At 42.3% G+C, this 9,551-nt stretch overlaps 1 non-coding gene across 1 annotated transcript; it reads right to left on the reverse strand.

Moving 5' to 3' along the window:
• Window positions 1-4,922: 4,922 nt before the first annotated feature.
• LOC118151874 (U6 spliceosomal RNA) lies at window positions 4,923-5,027 on the reverse strand. The gene has a single exon (XR_004740277.2). It is a non-coding gene; the product is annotated as a U6 spliceosomal RNA (small nuclear RNA).
• Between the last annotated feature and the right edge of the window lie 4,524 nt (window positions 5,028-9,551).

The raw sequence follows: 9,551 nt of genomic DNA on the forward strand, positions 1-9,551 counted from the left end.
TCCACAGAATATACATTCTTCTCAGCACCACATCACACCTACTCAAAAATTGACCACATAATTGGAAGTAAAGCACTCCTCAGCAAATGCAAAACAACTGAAATCATAACAAACAGCCTCTCAGACCATACTGCAATTAAGTTAGAACTCAGAATTCAGAAACTAACCCAGAACCACACAGCTTCATGGAAACTGAACTGGCTTTTGAATGTTGACTGGATAAACAATGAAATGAAGGCAGAAATAAAGAAGTTCTTTGAAACCAACGAGAATGAAGACAAAACATACCAGAATCTCTGGGACACATTTAAAGCAGTCTCTAGAGGAAAATATATAGTAATAAGTGCCCATATGAGAAGAGTGGAGAGATCCAAAATTGACACCCTATCATCAAAATTGAAAGAGCTAGAGGAGCAAGATCAAAAAAACTCAAAACCTAGCAGAAGACAAGAAATAACTAAGATCAGAGCTGAACTGATGGAGATAGAGACATGAAAAACCCTTCAAAAAATCAATAAATCCAAGAGCTGGTTTTTTGAAAAGATCAACAAAATAGACCACTAGCCAGACTGATAAAAAAGAAAAGAGAGAACAATCAAATAGATGCAATAAAAAACGATAAAGGGGAAATCACCACAGATTCCACAGAAATTCAAACCATCATCAGAGAATATTACAAACAACTCTATGCACATAAACTAGTAAACCTGGAAGAAATGGATAAATTTCTGGACACCTGTGTCCTCCCAAGCCTAAACCAGGAGGAAGCCGAAACTATGAATAGACCAATAACAAGGTCTGAAGTCGAGGCAGCAATTAAGAGCCTACCACACAAAAAAAGTCCAGGTCCAGATGGGTTCACAGCCGAATTCTACCAGACACACAAGGAGGAGCTGGTACCATTCCTTCTGATACTGTTCCAAATAATCCAAAAAGAGGGAATCCTTCCCAAATCATTTTATGAGACCAACATCATCCTGTTACCAAAACCCAGCAGAGACCCAACAAGAAAAGAACACTTCAGGCCAATATCCATGATGAACATAGATGCAAAAATCTTCAATAAAATACTGGCAAGCCAATTGCAACAGCACATCAAAAAACTTATTCATCATGATCAAGTAGAATTCATCCCGGGGATGCAAGGCTGGTTCAACATACGCAAGTCTATAAACGTAATTCACCACATAAACAGAGCCAAAACTAAAAACCACATGATTATCTCAATTGACACGGAGAAGGCATTTGACAAAATTCAACAGTCCTTTATGCTAAAAACCCTCAATAAACTCGGTATTGGTGGAACGTATCTCAAAGTAATAAAAGCTATTTACGACAAACCAACAGCTGATATCATGCTGAATGGGCAAAAACTGGAAGCATTCCCTTTGAAATCCGGCACTAGACAAGGATGCCCTCTTTCACCACTCCTATTCAATATAGTACTGGAAGTTCTAGCCAGAGCAATCAGGCAAGAAAAAGAAATAAAGGGTATTCAAGTAGGAAAGGTGGAAGCCAAATTGTCTCTATTTGCAGACGACATGATAGTATACCTAGAAGACCCCATTGCCTCAGCCCAAAAACTCCTGAAACTGATAATCAACTTCAGCAAAGTCTCAGGATATAAAATCAATGTGCAAAAATCACAAGCATTCTTATACACCAATAACAGACTTAAAGAGAGCCAAATCAAGAATGAACTGCCATTCACAATTGCTACAAAAAGAATAAAATACCTAGGAATACAACTCACAAGGAACGTAAGGGACCTCTTCAAGGAAAACTACAAACCACTGCTCAACGAAATAAGAGAGGACACAAACAGATGGAGAAACATTCCATGTTCACGGTTAGGAAGAATTAATATCGTGAAAATGGCTATACTGCCCAAAGTAATTTACAGAATCAATGCTATCCCCATCAAGCTACCATTGACTTTCTTCACAGAACTGGAAAAAACCACCATGAACTTCATATGGAACCAAAAGAGAGCCCTCATAGCCAAGTCAATTCTAAGCAAAAAGAACACAGCAGGGGGCATCACACTACCGGATTTCAGACTATACTACAAGGCTACAGTAATCAAAACAGCATGGTACTGGTACCAAAACAGAGATATAGACCAATGGAACAAAACAGAGGCATCAGAGGCAACACAACATATCTACAACCACACAATCTTTGATAAACCTGACAAAAACAAGCAATGGGGAGAGGATTCCCTGTTTAATAAATGGTGTTGGGAAAACTGGCTAGCAATGTGCAGAAAGCAGAAACTGGACCCCTTCCTGACACCTTACACTAAAATTGACTCCAGATGGATTAAAGACTTAAACATAAGACCTGGCACCATAAAAACCCTAGAAGAAAATCTAGGCAAAACCATTCAGGACATAGGAGTAGACAAGGACTTCATGACCAAAACACCAAAAGCATTGGCAACAAAAGCCAAAATAGACAAATGGGACCTAATGAAACTCCACAGCTTCTGCACGGCAAAAGAAACAGTCACTAGAGTGAATCGGCAACCAACAGAATGGGAAAAAATTTTTGCAGTTTACCTATCTGACAAAGGGCTGATATCCAGAATTTACAAAGAACTCAAACAGATTTACAGGAAAAAAACAAACAAGCCCATTCAAAAATGAGCAAAGGATATGAACAGACACTTTACAAAAGAAGACATACATAAGGCCAACAAACATATGAAAAAATGCTCATTATCACTGGTCATTAGAGAGATGCAAATCAAAACCATGTTGAGATACCATCTCACACCAGTTAGAATGGTGATCATTAAAAAATCTGGAGACAACAGATGCTGGAGAGGATGTGGAGAAATAGGAACACTTTTACACTGCTGGTGGGAGTGTAAATTAGTTCAACCATTGTGGAAGACAGTGTGGCGATTCCTCAAGGGCTTAGAAATAGAAATTCCATTTGACCCAGCAATCCCATTACTGGGTATATATCCACAGGACTATAAATCGTTCTACTATAAGGACACATGCACACGAATGTTCATTGCAGCACTGTTTACAATAGCAAAGACCTGGAACCAACCCAAATGCCCACCGATGATAGACTGGATTGGGAAAATGTGGCAGCTATACATCATGGAATATTATGCAGCAATCAAAAATGATTAGTTCATGTCGTTTGTAGGGACATGGATGAATCTGGTGAACATCATTCTCAGCAAACTGACACAAGAACAGAAAATGAAATACCGCATATTCTCACTCATAGTCGGGTGATGAAAAATGAAAACACATGGACACAGGGAAGGGAGTACTAAACACTGGGGTCTATTGTGGGGAATAGGGAAGGGACAGTGAGGGGGGTAGCTGGGGAGGGATAGCCTGGGGAGAAATGCCAAATGTGGGTAAAGGGGAGGAAGGCAGCAAAACACACTGCCATGTGTGTACCTATGCAACTGTCTTGCATGTTCTGCACATGTACCCCAAAACCTAAAATGCAATAAAAAATTAAAAATAAAAAGAAATTGCTAACAGAAAAAAAATAATAATTTTTAAAAAGACACCCAGGAAAAATAAAAAATATAGAATTTAACATACTAAATGGTTAACTACATGGTATGGTCATAGTAAGGTTGAGGGGAAAAAATGTAACAGTATGTCTGAATATACATTTTATATGTTTTTAAATATTTTAGATACATACAAAAATAAAAGTAAATTAAAAAAGAAAAAAACAACACCTGAGCCTGGAGTTGAGGCTGCAGTGATCTGTGATTGTACCACTGCACTCCAGCCTGGGCAACAGAGTGAGACCCTGTCTCAAAAAATAAAAAAGAAAAACAAACTTTATAGCTTGATGTAATCCCATTTATCTATGTTTGCTTCTGGTGCCTATGCTTTGGGGTTTATCTCCAAAAAGTCCTTAACCAGACCAATGCCATGGAGATTTTCCTCTATATTTTCTTTTAGTAGTTTCATAGTTTGGTTCTTACATTTAAATCATTAATTCATTTTGAGTTAATTTTTGTATATGTTGTGATCTGAGGGCAGGTGTAGAGGCTCAGTCCATGGTTATTGGCCTGGAATATGGGACATGGGGGTTTGCCTGGTTCTGGGCCTTGTGTTGGGGTCTAAGGAAAAGTCCTATGCTTACTTCTCTCTCTTCCTCCCCAGAGGATGGCATCTCTTCAATTCTGTGCTGCCTGAGGCTGGGGAAGGATGATGTGGGTAATTTAAAACTGCCTCTCCTACCCTTGCCAATATATGATTTCTTATTGTGCTACAACCAGGACTGTGATCTCTCACCTGGTTTCCTTAGCTTGTATAATGATATTTTCAAATATGAACAGTTGTTCAAGTTGATGTTTCTGTGCTGGGACAATCACTGTAATGTCCTATTTTGCTGTCTTGCTTCACTCCTATCCAGCAAAAGAGAGAATCTTGAAAGCATCAAGAGAGGCCGAGTGCGGTGGCTCATGCCTATAATCCCAGCGCTTTGGGAGGCCGAGGTGGGCAGATCACAAGGTCAGGAGATTGAGACCATCCTGGCCAACATGATGAAATCCTGTCTCTACTAAAATACAAAGACATTAGCCAGGTGTAGTGGTGCGCACCTGTAGTCCCAGCTAGTCAGGAGGCTGAGGCAGGGGAATAGCTTGAACTCGGGTGGCAGAGGCTGCCATAAACCAAGATGGTGCCACTGCACTACAGCCTGGGTGACAGAGCAAGACTCCATCTCAAAAAAAAAGAAAGCATCACGAGAGAGGTAAACTCATCACATATAAGGATCCTCAATAAGATTAACAGCTGATTTCTCATCAGAAACCATGGAAGCCAGAAAGTTGGCATATTTAAAATTGTGAAATAAAAAAAACAGCCTGTTAACTAAGAATTCTATATCCAAAAATAATTTCTTAAAAATTGTAATTTAAATTTTATTTCTAATAAAATGAACGCTTCACAAATTTGCATGTCATCCTTGCACAGGAGCCATCCTAATCTCTGTATCATTCCAGTTTTTAATATATATGATACTGAAGCAAGCACAGAAAAACAATTCTTCAGCCAATAATAATTCAAAGCCATTTAATGGAGAACAATCTCTTCAATAAATGATGCTGGACAACAGATATCCAAATGCAAAAAAATAAAGCTGAGGCCTTTCCTCACACTACAAGCAAAAGTTAACTCAAAAGGGACCAAAGGGCCAGGCGCGGTGTCCCATGCCTGTAATCTCAGCACTCTGGGAGGCCAAAGCGGGCAGATCACGAGGTCAGGAGTTTGAGACCAGCCTGGCCAGCATGGTGAAACCTTGTCTCCATTAAAAATACAAAAATTTTCCAGGCATGGTGGTGCGCAGCTGTAGTCCCAGCTACTTGGGAGGCTGAAGCAGGAGAATCACTTGAACCCAGGAAGCAGAGGTTGCAGTGAGCCAAGATCACGCCACTGCACTACAGCATGGGTGACAGAGCAAGACTCTGTCTCAAAAAAATAAAAAATAAAAAAAAGGGAGACCAAAGATCTAAGTATAACAGTTAAAGGTAAAAAGACTCCTAGAGAAAACACTGGGGCAAATCCTAAATGCCTTGGATTTGGCAATGGATGCTCAGATGTCACCAGAGTCACAGGCAACAACAACAAAAATAGTTAAATTTGTTATTTATCAAGGCTAAAACTTTTGTGCATCAAAGAACACTGTCAGCCAGGCATGGTGGCTCACGCCTGTAATCCCAGCACTTTTGGGAGGCCGAGACAGGTGGATCACTTGAGGTTAGGAGTTCAAGACCAGCCTGGCCAACATGGTGAAACCCTGTCTCTACAAATACAAAATACAAAAATTAACCAGGCATAGTGGTGCATGCCTGTAATCCCAGCTACTCAGGAAGCTGAGGCATGAGAATCACTTGAACCCAGGAGGCAGAGGGTGCAGTGAGCCAAGATCATGCCACTGCACTCCAGCCTGGGCGACCGAGCGAGACTCTCTCAAAATAACAATAATTAAAAACAAAAAGAATACTGTCAAGAGAGTGAAAAGGTGGACCAGGCACAGTGGCTCACACCTGTACTCCCAGCACTTTTGGAGGCTGAGGCAGGAAGATTGCTTAGGGTTAGGAGTTTGAGACTAGCCTGGAAAACATAGTGAAATCTTTTCTCTAGAAAAACTTTTTGTTTTTTTAATTAGCCAGGTGTGGTGATGCACACCTATAGTCCCAGCTACTTGAGAGGCTGAAGTGAGAGTATCACCTGAGCTCAGGAGTGAGGCTGCAGTGATCTGTGATTATGTCATTGCACTTTAGCCTGGGAGACAGAATGAGACCCTGTTTCTTAAACAGAGAGAGAAAGAGAGAGAGAAAGACAGAGAGAGAAAGTGTGAAAAGACAACCCTCAGAATGGGAGAAAGAAATTGCATCTGGGCACAGTGGCTCATGCCTGTAATCCCAGTACTTTGGGAGGCCAAGGCAGGTGAATCACTAAGTCAGGAGACTGAGACCATCCTGGCCAACATGGTGAAACCTCATCTCTACTGAAAATACAAAAATTAGCTGGGTGTGGTGGCATGTGCCTGTAATCCCAGCTACTCGGGAGGCTGAGGCAGGAGAATCCCTTGAACGAGGGACTCAGAGGTTGCAGTGAGCCAAGAGCTTGCCACTGCATTCCAGAGAGAGCAAAAACTCTGTCTCGGGGGAAAGAAAAAAGGAAGGATGGAAGGAAGGAAGGAAGGAAGGAAGGAAGGAAGGAAGGAAGGGAGGGAGGGAGGGAGGGAGGGAGGGAGGGAGGGAGGGAGGGAGGGAGGAGGGAGGAAGGGAGGAAGGAAGGAAGGAAGGACAGGAGGAAGGAAGGGAAAAAGAAAATAAATTGCAAATCATGTATCTGATAAAAATCTATCCAGAACATATAAAGCATTTTTACAACCTAACAACAATAAAGACATATAACCATATTTAAAAATGAACAAAGAACTTAAATAGAGTTATTCAAAAAAGATACACAAAGGGCCAACAAGCACATGAAAAGACGTTCAGCATCACTAAGCTTCAGGGAAATACAAATCAAAATCACAATTTGATATTACTTTACAAGCCAGTGTGTGTATGAGCACAGAGCTCCAATACTGGGGTGAAGACAGGGTTTCCCCAGGGCCCCTAACAACCCAGCTTTGCCCACTGTAAGCCTGGCTGGGTTTCCACCACATGTTCAGGGTTCACTCCGACTCACAATCCATTTGCACTGAAGTTGTACCTGTGGCCATGGCAGCACAATACCAGCTTGCAAATACATGTTGCGCCACCCCCTGCTTCCTAGCAGACATGCCTCTCCCCCAGATCCAGCTGCCGCACTCACCTCTCCAGGCTCCCTGCTGGCCAGGCCCCAGCGCACATGCCTTCATGCAGTTGTAATCACAGCACCCTTTCCAGCTGCTTGCACAGGCTTCCAAGTTGCAACACCGTCCTCGGAACTTTGCTTTCTAATGCCATCAAGCCAAAGCATCTAACTCCAGAGCCACACCCTTGCTGTGAGAGGTTTTCCCCTTCTTTGAGGTTATTTCATCAGGGTAAATTCCCAGCAGTCAGAGTCTTGAGCAAGAGAACATGAATCTGGTTCTCACTACTTGTTGCCAAATTATTTTCCCACAGGCTTGTATGCTTTTACTATGAATAAGTGAATAGACTGATTTACTATAGCGTTACTGCCATTGATTCTTTTTTTTTTTGGAGCCAGAGTCTCACTCTGTTGCCCAGGCTGGAGTACAGTGGCGTAATCTCAGCTCACAGCAACCTCCACCTCCTGGGTTCAATCAATCCTCCTGCCTCAACCTCCTGAGTAGCTGGGATTACAGGCATGTGGCCACCATGCCTGACTAATTTTTGTATTTTTAGCAGAGATGGGGTTTCACCATGTTGACATAGTGGTCTCGAACTCCTGACCTCAGATAATCATCCCTCCTCAGCCTCTCAGTGTCCTGGGATTACAGGCATGAGCCACTGCGCCTGGCCTCATTGATTGTTATCAACTTTTCAAAATTTTTGCAAATAGCTTTGTGTGTGTGTGTGTGTGTGTGTGTGTGTGTGTGTGTGTGTGACAGGGTCTCACTCTGTCACACAGACTGGAATGCAGTTGCACAATAATAACTCAATGCACCCTTGGACTCCTGGACTCAGGCAAACCTCCTGCCTTAGCCTCCTGAGTATTTGGGATTACAAACAGCTTTATTTTTGTTTCTATAAATAAAAACTGCTTGTCAAAATATTCTTATACTATAGACAAATACGAAGGCCTCTGGCAAACAAACGTTACACAAAACAACCAAAAAAATAATGTCTGGTCTGCCATTATAGCTTTTCCTAAAAAGCAAATCCCATTTTACCCCACGTACTTCGTAAGGACATTTTCCTGCATAATTGTAATACTATTACAACACTCAGGGGTCAGGAAGTCTTTTAGATCATCTAGTACCTTGTCCATAGTCACATTTCCCCATTGCCTGAATAGTAAAGTCTCTTTTCATATACTTTGTTCAAATAGAATCCAAAGGCCACATATAATCGGGTGTTGTGCTTCTTAATTCTCTTTTAACCTAGAGCGCCCTCTCTTCCCTTCTCGCTGTTGACTTGCTGCCCGCACTGGCTTGGTTGTCCGGCAGAGGGACCCTCCCTCCTAATCTGGGCTGCCTTGAGGTGTCATCTAATGGGACTCTCCATCTCCCCTTTCTCCTTGAAACTGGAAGTCAGTTGTAAAGCAAATGCGTGGATTCAGGCTCAACTTTTTTGGCAGAAAGTCTCAGAGACAGTGCTGGGAGCGTCCTCACACATTTCTTTTGGAGGCACAGGCATCTGGCTGTTCTTGTCTTGGTGATACAGTCAAACGCCCCTCCACCATAACTGTCCCCATCGACATTTTAGGTGTTGATCAGTGCCTATGGCTTAGCACTCAGCAAGGATCCACTCCTCAGCTCAGTGCCCCAGGGAGCAGTGATTCCATCTCACTCTTTCCAGTTGAAGATAAATCAGAAAGAGGAAGGAAGTCGGTGTTCATGGAGCACCATCTAATTAATGTGCTGGCGCAGTGTCTGATGCTGTGCTGTATTCTGTTTTATTTATTTATTTATTTATTTTAGGTGGAGTCTCACTGTTGCCCAGGCTGGAGTGCAATGGTGCCATCTTGGCTCACTGCAAACTTCCCCTCCTGGGTTCAAGTGATTCTCCTTCCTCAGTCTCCGAGTAGCTGGGATTACAAGCATGTGCCACCACACCCAGCTAATTTTTGTATTTTTTTTTAGTAGAGACAGGCTTTCACCATGTTGGCCAGGCTGGTCTCAAACTCCTGATCTCAGGTGATCTGCCCACCTCAGCCTGCCAAAGTGCTGGGATTACAGTTGTGAGCCACTGTGCTTGGTTGTTATTTTTAATCTTCAGAACAGCCTGCAGAAGAAGAAAATAGATAGGATTATGACAGAAATCACAGCCAGTAACCCAAGTTGCCTCATCTCATCAATCCCACCCTCGACGCAGACTCTGTGTTAGAGCCCTAATCTACCAGTGAGGAAAGCAGGGCTGGGATCTGGTACTGACT

Source organism: Callithrix jacchus, chromosome 2 (genome assembly GCF_049354715.1).
Source record: "Callithrix jacchus isolate 240 chromosome 2, calJac240_pri, whole genome shotgun sequence".
Lineage (NCBI taxonomy): Eukaryota > Metazoa > Chordata > Mammalia > Primates > Cebidae > Callithrix > Callithrix jacchus.